General features: G+C 31.4%; 1 long non-coding RNA gene across 1 annotated transcript; it reads left to right on the top strand.

Moving 5' to 3' along the window:
- Positions 1-348: 348 nt before the first annotated feature.
- LOC129989054 (uncharacterized) lies at positions 349-5716 on the top strand. The gene is made up of 3 exons (XR_008785725.1): positions 349-454; positions 3326-3554; positions 5563-5716. It is a non-coding gene; the product is annotated as an uncharacterized LOC129989054 (long non-coding RNA).
- The last annotated feature ends 3157 nt before the right edge of the window (positions 5717-8873 follow it).

The raw sequence follows: 8873 nt of genomic DNA, 5'->3' as shown, positions 1-8873 counted from the left end.
TTCCATCAACCGTGTGAGTCTTAACATTTCTGCATATATAAATTACAACCCAAACCTTATAACTGTGCCATATTTTTCCAACTTATGTATATCAGCTACTCAAGCTTGTATGTAGGAAGTTCAGAGGAAAGACAATGGCTGAAGAGAGGTTTACCATATCGCATAGAGTCCATCGCGTTCCAACTTGACGAGAGGGTTATTTATTTCAAGGTTCTGAACCGAATTTAGCGAAAATTGCCCATTTTGTACCTTTTTGCAAAACTGCTTGGGAATAACGTTTTTATTTTTTGCCGCATGGCCTTCATTGTTCGTTACTCTAGAACCTTGAAGTGTCTGTTCCGAAGAATAACGAACAGCGTTCTTTCATATAAAAAGCATTCTACCTAGTTCAGGAAACAACATCTCGTCTTTTGCTCGCTAAGGAAGTCATCCCAATCTGAAGATGCAGACTCTGGTAAGTTTACTGTTATTCCATATGTTTGGAGTTCATCAAAAACTTTCTCTTTAGTAATATTCATAGACAGCAATAGAAAATTGTTGTATTTCTTTCTCTCTATATATATATTATCTTCGTTTTTGTTAAATTTGATACAAAATCAGTCGCAGACGATTTTATAAAGTTATGTAGATCTCTCTACATCTGTTGTTATTTTTATTTTAGATAGATTCATTTTAACATCTATTGGCAGATGATTCTTACATTGTAATATTGCTTTATTTAATATTTTAATTATCTATATTATAGTCAAATTTAACTTTTCCGGAATGGCAATAAGATCAGATTAATAAAAAATAGATTAGAGAGCAAAGAAAGTTAATTGGAATAATGAACTTCGAAAAGATGAATGCTTGATGGGTCAATTGTTCTATGCAATTATTAATTAATTTATTTATTTTTATTTATTTGCTGTCTTATTAAATAATAATTTAAATGTTCTTTAAAGGAACGATATCTGAAAAGGCATATTCTTTCTGAATATTATATCTGAATAATTATTATTTATAATGAAAATTCAACATTTCGTTGTTAAAGCAGTTTATTTTGAATCATCTAATAATCTATTTTAACTCCTTTTTAACATTACAATTATATAAATAATTGTACTATATCAATGTTTCTCAGTTTAGGTATATCGTATTTATTTTATTTTCATTTTTTTATCTGTATTTACAGCATTTTTCTTTTATTTTTGGTTTCTTTGTGAATGTTCTAGTAATTATTTAAATTGGCCTAATGGTATTTAACATTTAAAAATGAAAACAATTTTAAAAAATGAGAGGTATTACAGTATAAAGAAAATACTTAATGCAATATATTAGAAATAAAATGTCACGAACTTATAAAGTTTACTGCGGAATGCTTATATACTTTTTAGAAAGGGTAGATACTCTTCTTACAAGTCATTTTAAAATTATTTAATCTTGTACAATGAATTGACAAAAACCTTTAAGCGATTTTCAACTCAAAGATTGGTTTTTCCGACTGTCGTAATATGTCTGCCTAGATCCAAAAAATTAAATTTGCAATGATCATAAAAGACTATTAAGATTATTGGAAAATATTTTTAATCTAATTTTATGAAACTCCGAAACTTTTTGCTGGAAATTTTGCAATTCACATTTTTTTTATATTATTGGAAATTAATTATTTGGAATCGATTCCCTAGAAAAGCTAAGTTCGAAGACAACTCAAACCTCACCTTCAAGTATCATTGTTTAGAAATTACGTTGTAGTTTCTATGAAGTAAAAAACATATTATTTGTTTCTAAGATCCAAAAAAAATCCATAAAAATATTTATTCAACAGTGATGAATTAAGTCAATGGTTGATTTTTTTTTTATTTTCAGATTTGTGCTTTAACTTACTGGCAAAGTGTCTTTTCTTATAAATGTAATAGGAATTATATTTGTAAAAATTTTCATTAGTTATTAACTTCTATCCATATAAAGCAATTGTTTTAAATATAGCCTTTCTATATTGACTGTGCACTTATGTACGAGAATCATGTTAATATTTTATTTATTAAATTCTTAAAATATTATATGTTTTTATAAAGCAGTAAATTTAAAAAGAACTTCGGAACTACGAAAAAAAGCATCTACCATCCGAAATTCACAAAAAGCTTAATAAAGATACCGAAAGATGCCAAAAGTACTAAAAAGTATCAGGAACGACCCAATTTATAATACAAACTCTCGGTTTTAGAAATATTTTCATCCAAAATTTCTCTTTATAATAATTCCTAAAGTCCTCTTCACAGTATGTCACAAAATTGCCAAGGTATTTATTTATAGAATAGTAAATCCATTTAACAACATGACTGCAAATCCAGCCGTCTTTTTTCTCAACTCAAAAAAGCATAAATATTCACATACTAATACAAATGGTCCCCATTCTGCTAAAACCATTATAACTTTTGAATTCATAATGCTATCATCTTCATAACTATCGAAGATCTAGTTCTTATGGGGTAAAGTGAGCAAAGTTCAAAATTTTGTATTTTACATTTCTGGCATTGCTCTGACGGTTACTGATTTTTTTAAAAATTTCTCTTCGTTATAACATTTGATTCTGAAGTATTAATACATATTTTGACAAAAAGAATTGAAACATTCTGCTCGAAACTCTGATTGGTAAATATTACTGACATCATATCTACGTGTCTTAATACTTTTGAACTTTCTGCAGACAAATTAAGTTGATCTGCCATAGCCAATCAGAACGCTAGTTAAACCTGAATCTACGCCTCTTCCCATCAGTAAGATTCGATTCTGATTTCGGATCAAATGTTATTCGAATTAAAGCATATTGTTTCGAGAATAAATTTCTTAAAAATGTATTTTTTAAAATGCTTGGCGAATTTTAATAATGACATTAAACTTAATTCCTATGGGAAAAAAATGCAAGATTCTGGAAATCGAGCGGAATGTGGATCTCTTGCCAGAACAAATTATTATTATTATCGCTAGCTTATTCCGATTTCATAAATATATATATATATATATATATATATATATATATATGACGAAAATATGCCCAAATGTCACAAGATATTATACAACAATTTTACGGAATTCTACAAACTTTTTTCATATCATATCTTTAAGATGCATGAAGGGCTAATCATTATTTAAAAATTCTGCAAAAATTGCTCTATTGTGTTTCTTGTATTGTAAATCTTTTTAACGAGCTGATTTGATTATTACCTTGTGATTCAAAGAGCACGCTTTGTTAGAAAAACTTCTTACTTTTTTAAATTCGATCAAGCTTTACCCATAGTATTTATATTTACTTATGCAATGTTAATTTTATTTTTCATTGCAGTTTGTTTTTCTACTCCTGGCTGTTTGCATGGCCGTTGCCATGGCACAGTATTGGGGTGGCGCTTACTATGGAGGATATGGGTTGGGACCCTATGGCTACGGAGGTCGCTCCTATGCTGGTGCACCTAGCAGATTATATGGCGGGTTGTATGGCGGCTATGGATGGGGTGGATATGGAGGATATGGTGGATACGGTGCTTACTGGAAGTAAGAAGATCCATAATGAAATGGTGAGTCAATTTAATCATTCATTGAATTTAAAATTGCTTAGAAAGAGTGTAAAGCAATCAGAATCAGATCATTCTGTTCTGTGAGGGAATGGCTATAGGTTAATTTTGGAACATTTACGAAATCTTTGTGGGTTTTTAAATAAATTCAGTCTGGGGAATTGATGTAACTCTTATTGAGTATCAAAACAAATTCTTGTTTGGAATTTTATGTCATTCTCCAGGAGCTCTTGGGCTGATTCCAATTTAATGCTTGAAGTGTAATTCGCCATAAAACTCTGCATAAATTTGGCGGTTACCACAATGGGAGAAACATTGATAATGTCCTGGGCACAATTTATCTTTGCTGCGTCACATGAATGGATGTAATAAAAGTGACATTACAACTCATGTTGCCATGGCAAGATAATTATTCCATGTACAGGAAAAAGAAATTAAAATATGAAGAACTAATATTATTGTACTTTAAAAACATAAAAGCCGACGCATAACAGATAACACAGCATTTAGTACAAAGAAAAATGAATAAAATGCATTTATCTACATTTAATTGTCGCTCTTTTTTAGAATGCTAGATGATTCAAGTTACTGCGAAAGAAAATCGTAATGCCATTGTACAGTTCTTTGCAGGCTCATTTGGTATTGAAATGTGTATAGTTTCAAATGAATTATTTTTAAAAAACTCAAAAGGTAGATTAGAATGATATTTTAACAACAACTGAAATTTAAACAATATGAAACTAATGAAAGCGTGGATGATATTTTGAGTTATAAAAAAAAATTCATAAGAGAATGGTAGATTTCAAATGTCATCTAAATAAGTACTCTAATTTTAACATTAAAAAAAACTCGCTTTATATTATTTTCAAATATATTTGATGTAGATTTTGTCTTCAAAAGAATTTTCACAAAACAAATTCGTCAGGTAAACCAGTATTCCGCCAACCATGAATCAATCTCGGTTTCCGACCTCAAAACCAGAGTAAACTGAATAATTGGGTTTCCAAGAATAGTAAAACAGGAAGTGGGATCAGTTATAAAATGGCCATCACTAAACTCACTCACCAGCCTCTACCAAAGAAGATTACATGTCCTGAAGTGGACAGTAATTCTACTCTATAAGCATAAAATTTGAATTACATTATCTAGTGACATATACCTTATGTAAACGCAGTTTTGTTTCATGTTATACTAGAAATGAATTCTGAAAAAAAAATGTTTTTAGGTACTAGATTAGGAAAAAAAAAAGCCTTTTAGCCAAGTCTGAATTTCTTGATAAAAGAAGTAGAGATGCCCCGAGATTCAATCTTATGAGATTCAGTACCATGAGGATAAAATATTAATGTGTTTATGTTGCTTTTTTTAAGAGGGATGCCCTGAAATGAAAAAACATATCCTCCGTCGAGCGACATCAACGTTTTCTAAATTCACTGATGATGACTTCTTGCGTACAGCCGACCACCCCGTCACCACTGAACGTAGCAATATCGACAGGATTTGTTGTGGCCGACTGCTATCTTAAGCATTGTCCATCCTTGCATTGACCGATTTGTCAAACTAACATTCTCTTCGAGGTAATTGGCCACAAAGTGGTCAATTACTGTCCTTCTTCCTTATCTACAAACTCTCAAATAGTTGGCAAAATACTGACAATTTTTAACATCATGTCCTTCAGAGTTTTAAGATTACCTGGTACCATCAGTACTGTACTTAAGTCATTATTTATAATTTTCAGATTTTGTCTTAACTCCGAGATTTCAATACATTCCTTTAAATAGTGGTAAACAGTTCACTGACGATGACTGGGGGAGAAAAAGATCTTATTTTACCGCGGGCGACAATTACATTCGCTATACAAAGGCTATCTCAAATTTTCACTTACAGTAGATTAGCATATCCTGCTTTGGGATCAAAATGTAAAGATTATTGAATAATTAAAAATATTTTCATGCTGATTATTACTTTCTGAAATTGTGAATTCTTTTTTTTTTTTTTTTTCTTTTCTTTTTAGAATTGCAGTCTGGATTTTATCAACCAGTAGCATCCCCATCAACATTATGAATTCATTTCAATGTCAGTCAAAATATTTATGTGAAACGAGATTCAATACTTCATTGTTTTCTCATTTCCATTGATTTGAAATTTAATAAAAATTTTAAAACTTATTCTTTCTCTCTTATTTTAAACCAATCGTCTTTGGCAATCCGCTGTTCGTCAATGATATTAATGATATTGATTTAATTATGGCATCCAGTTCCAAAATTTTCAACTTTTGACAACTTAGTAGAATTAATTATTGCATCAAACAAAGGAATGAATTGGGGAAGATTATTACATTTTAATGGATATTCAGAATAAGAAAATACCGATTGTTTTGTATGCTATGAAATTGCTTGTGTTAATGTTGTTATATTCAGTTACTTAAAAAAAGCGAAGCTGAATGACTCTAAAAAAATTATGAGAATCATTGGAGGATAATTTGCATTTTGGCCTTGTATAATTCTAATTTTATTAAAATAATTATGAAACATTTAAATTATGGAAAAATTCAGTTAATTCAAACACATAAATAAGTAAAACTTTAGAAAAAAATTGTCTTATAGTAAATGAAAAAAGTGAATTTAAAGTTTATTTTCAAAATGAATACATGAAAACTAATGGAAAGAGTAATTAAACTACTAAAACTACATTTCATTCAATATAAAAAAGCAACAAATATTCCATACTTTAACTCGAAATATTAGGAAAAAATTAGTTAACAAAAACTGGTCAAGTGGTCAAGCAATGAAAATTAATTGCCTTTTATAACAATAAAATGAATGAGTGGTCCAAATTTTATGTCAGAAATAATTTGTGAAATTCATTTTAGGTAATTACTAGACATTGTTAAAGAAATAATCTGGTTTTAAATCAGTGTGAAAGAAATTGAAGATAAAACTTGCATTATTTTTGAAAAGAAAAAAAGTATGATATTTAAAGACTTGATATAGCAATGAAATCAGCTGAACTTTCATTAAATTTTAAAAATAAAAATGAGAAGGGGAAGAATATTTGAAAACTAAATTCGCATAAAAGAAAAAAATAATTTTAACCTGGCTCAAAATTTATTGTTATTTGTTAATATTTCTGAAAGTTATCGCTTAAAATATCTAAAATTTATGTAATTTTTAATTAATTCGAAGTTTTAAAAAAAATACTTTTGTTTGCATATTTTTGCCTTTAAAGCGTATATGTGTCAAATTTGATGTTTTAGAAACAACGGTATGCTCTTTGGTGCATCAAAGATAGACAGATAAACATTTACTTTTATCAATAGTAAAGATTAGAATGGTTTAATATATGAAGATAATAAATTATTATGTAATTAGTCTAGCAGCAATGATTATAGCTGAATACTAATTTCGCAAATTTAAGCTAACATGATACACGTTAATTGCATCTCATTAGCTTAATAATGAAATTCGTTGCGCATCTAGCAGAAAAGACAAGATTGTAGAGTTATAACACAGCCCTTGACGATGTGAAATTAGATTCTATATATTTGACTATGACACTAAATTTGACTTATGCAGTGACATTTAACATGCGATTGTAGTGACTCGTGAAATGAGTCCATTGGAAAAAGAAGGATTTTTTAAAATATATTCACGAACTTGCATTTATTAATTTGTCCCAGCATTTTATTATTGGAGTCAACAAATTTCCTCAATCTTATTTTTAAATTAAAACGTATATATGCATCATATATAAACTAAATATACACCATAGTTTAAAATTAACGCGTTGAAATTCAAAACAAATTCTTTTTAAATCTATGCATCATAACGTAATTTATACAGAGTGTTGCCGAATTCGACCGACAAATTCAGATAGGTAATAGTAGGCATCAAGAGGATTAAGAATCACCATACAGCATAGGATCCCAAACGACGTTTAGTAGATGGAAATCGCAAAAATATAAGAAGCCCGAAAATTGTTGATGATGATGTCGTGTCCGCGTTACCACGGAAAGGGGGTGCAGTAGCTTCTGAGGGAAAAGACCCCTGAGCATCCGAGGGCAGAAGTCTGACTTCTAGCTCATATGAAGATGAAACTCACACATTCGCTTGCATAATCCCTATTTACAGGGAGGGGGGGCACATTCACACACCTCACAGATAGAACACAGGTGAAGAACAACCATGTCCAAGCTGGGATTCGAACCCGGGACGCCCAGATAACATGGACAATGCGTTACCCCTATGAAGGACGCCGGCCCGAAAAGGATTGTAAACTGTAAAAAATTAATAGAAAAAATAACAAATAATGTTTGAACTTTGAATTTTCTTTTAAATGAAAGCACATTCTTAAAAGTTATTTTTCATGTAGGTAACATGCCGATTTGATGACTCAGGGGGTCTGTGGCGTACAATTCTTGGTATTGCAGTAAATCCGGAGGGACGTGCTGCAAGAAAATAAGGTACTTTTGCCATTAAGGTTTCGGCAGAACATACAGTCCCAATAGATGACCTTGCCCAGATGTTAATGTTAAACTTGTGTTGTACGAGGTAGCTCGACGAGGTAGTGATGTGAGGATTTTCGAATTATCAAATGTGCGCATTGTGGATCTTGAAGACGCCTTATCCCGTAAAGCAGGCTTCATTCGAGAATAAAACCCTCGCAGAAAAGCGTGCGTCTTCCAATGTGGCATCGGGCATCCAGCGCGAGAACTCCACTCGCAGTGGGTAATCAGCATCGCCTGAGTGTTGGACTTCCTTCAAGTGGAATGGGTGCGTGTTTTGGGTGGAATGGGTGCAGCACGCATAACCTTACGTTTCGTATTGAATACCCAGCTCAGCTGCAACTGATCGTGTGCTTGTTGATGGGGTATCGGCAAAGCGCTGCAAAACTCTGTTTCCTGTATCAGGTATGCGCACAGTGCGTTCTTGTCCTGCATTTGACCTCGTTATTTTGAAAACTCCTGTCTCCCGCATCCGTCGATCGATGTTTTCAAATGTGGTATGGTGCAGACAACTCGGATATTGCTTTACGTAAATTCTTTGTGCTAGGCGTTCATTATCATCCGCTAGACCGTAAATTAAATGCATCCACATATTCGTCATTCGTGAAATCTGGCATGTTGTTTGCGAATGAAGTTTAACGACCGTCAATTCTATACTGCTCATTAATGAATACTTGCTCGCTGCTTTTATTTTTCCAGAACGCTGGAAAAATTTACATACGAAAAGGCTTCTTTTCGATAACCTTGTTCCTAATCTTCGCATTCATTGGGCCATTCTCTTCGCTAGACTCATTGTTTTTTCGACGTCTGTTTTTGCGATT

The sequence above is a fragment of the Argiope bruennichi genome, chromosome 10 (genome assembly GCF_947563725.1).
Source record: "Argiope bruennichi chromosome 10, qqArgBrue1.1, whole genome shotgun sequence".
Lineage (NCBI taxonomy): Eukaryota > Metazoa > Arthropoda > Arachnida > Araneae > Araneidae > Argiope > Argiope bruennichi.
This window is presented reverse-complemented; position numbering and strand designations above follow the sequence as displayed.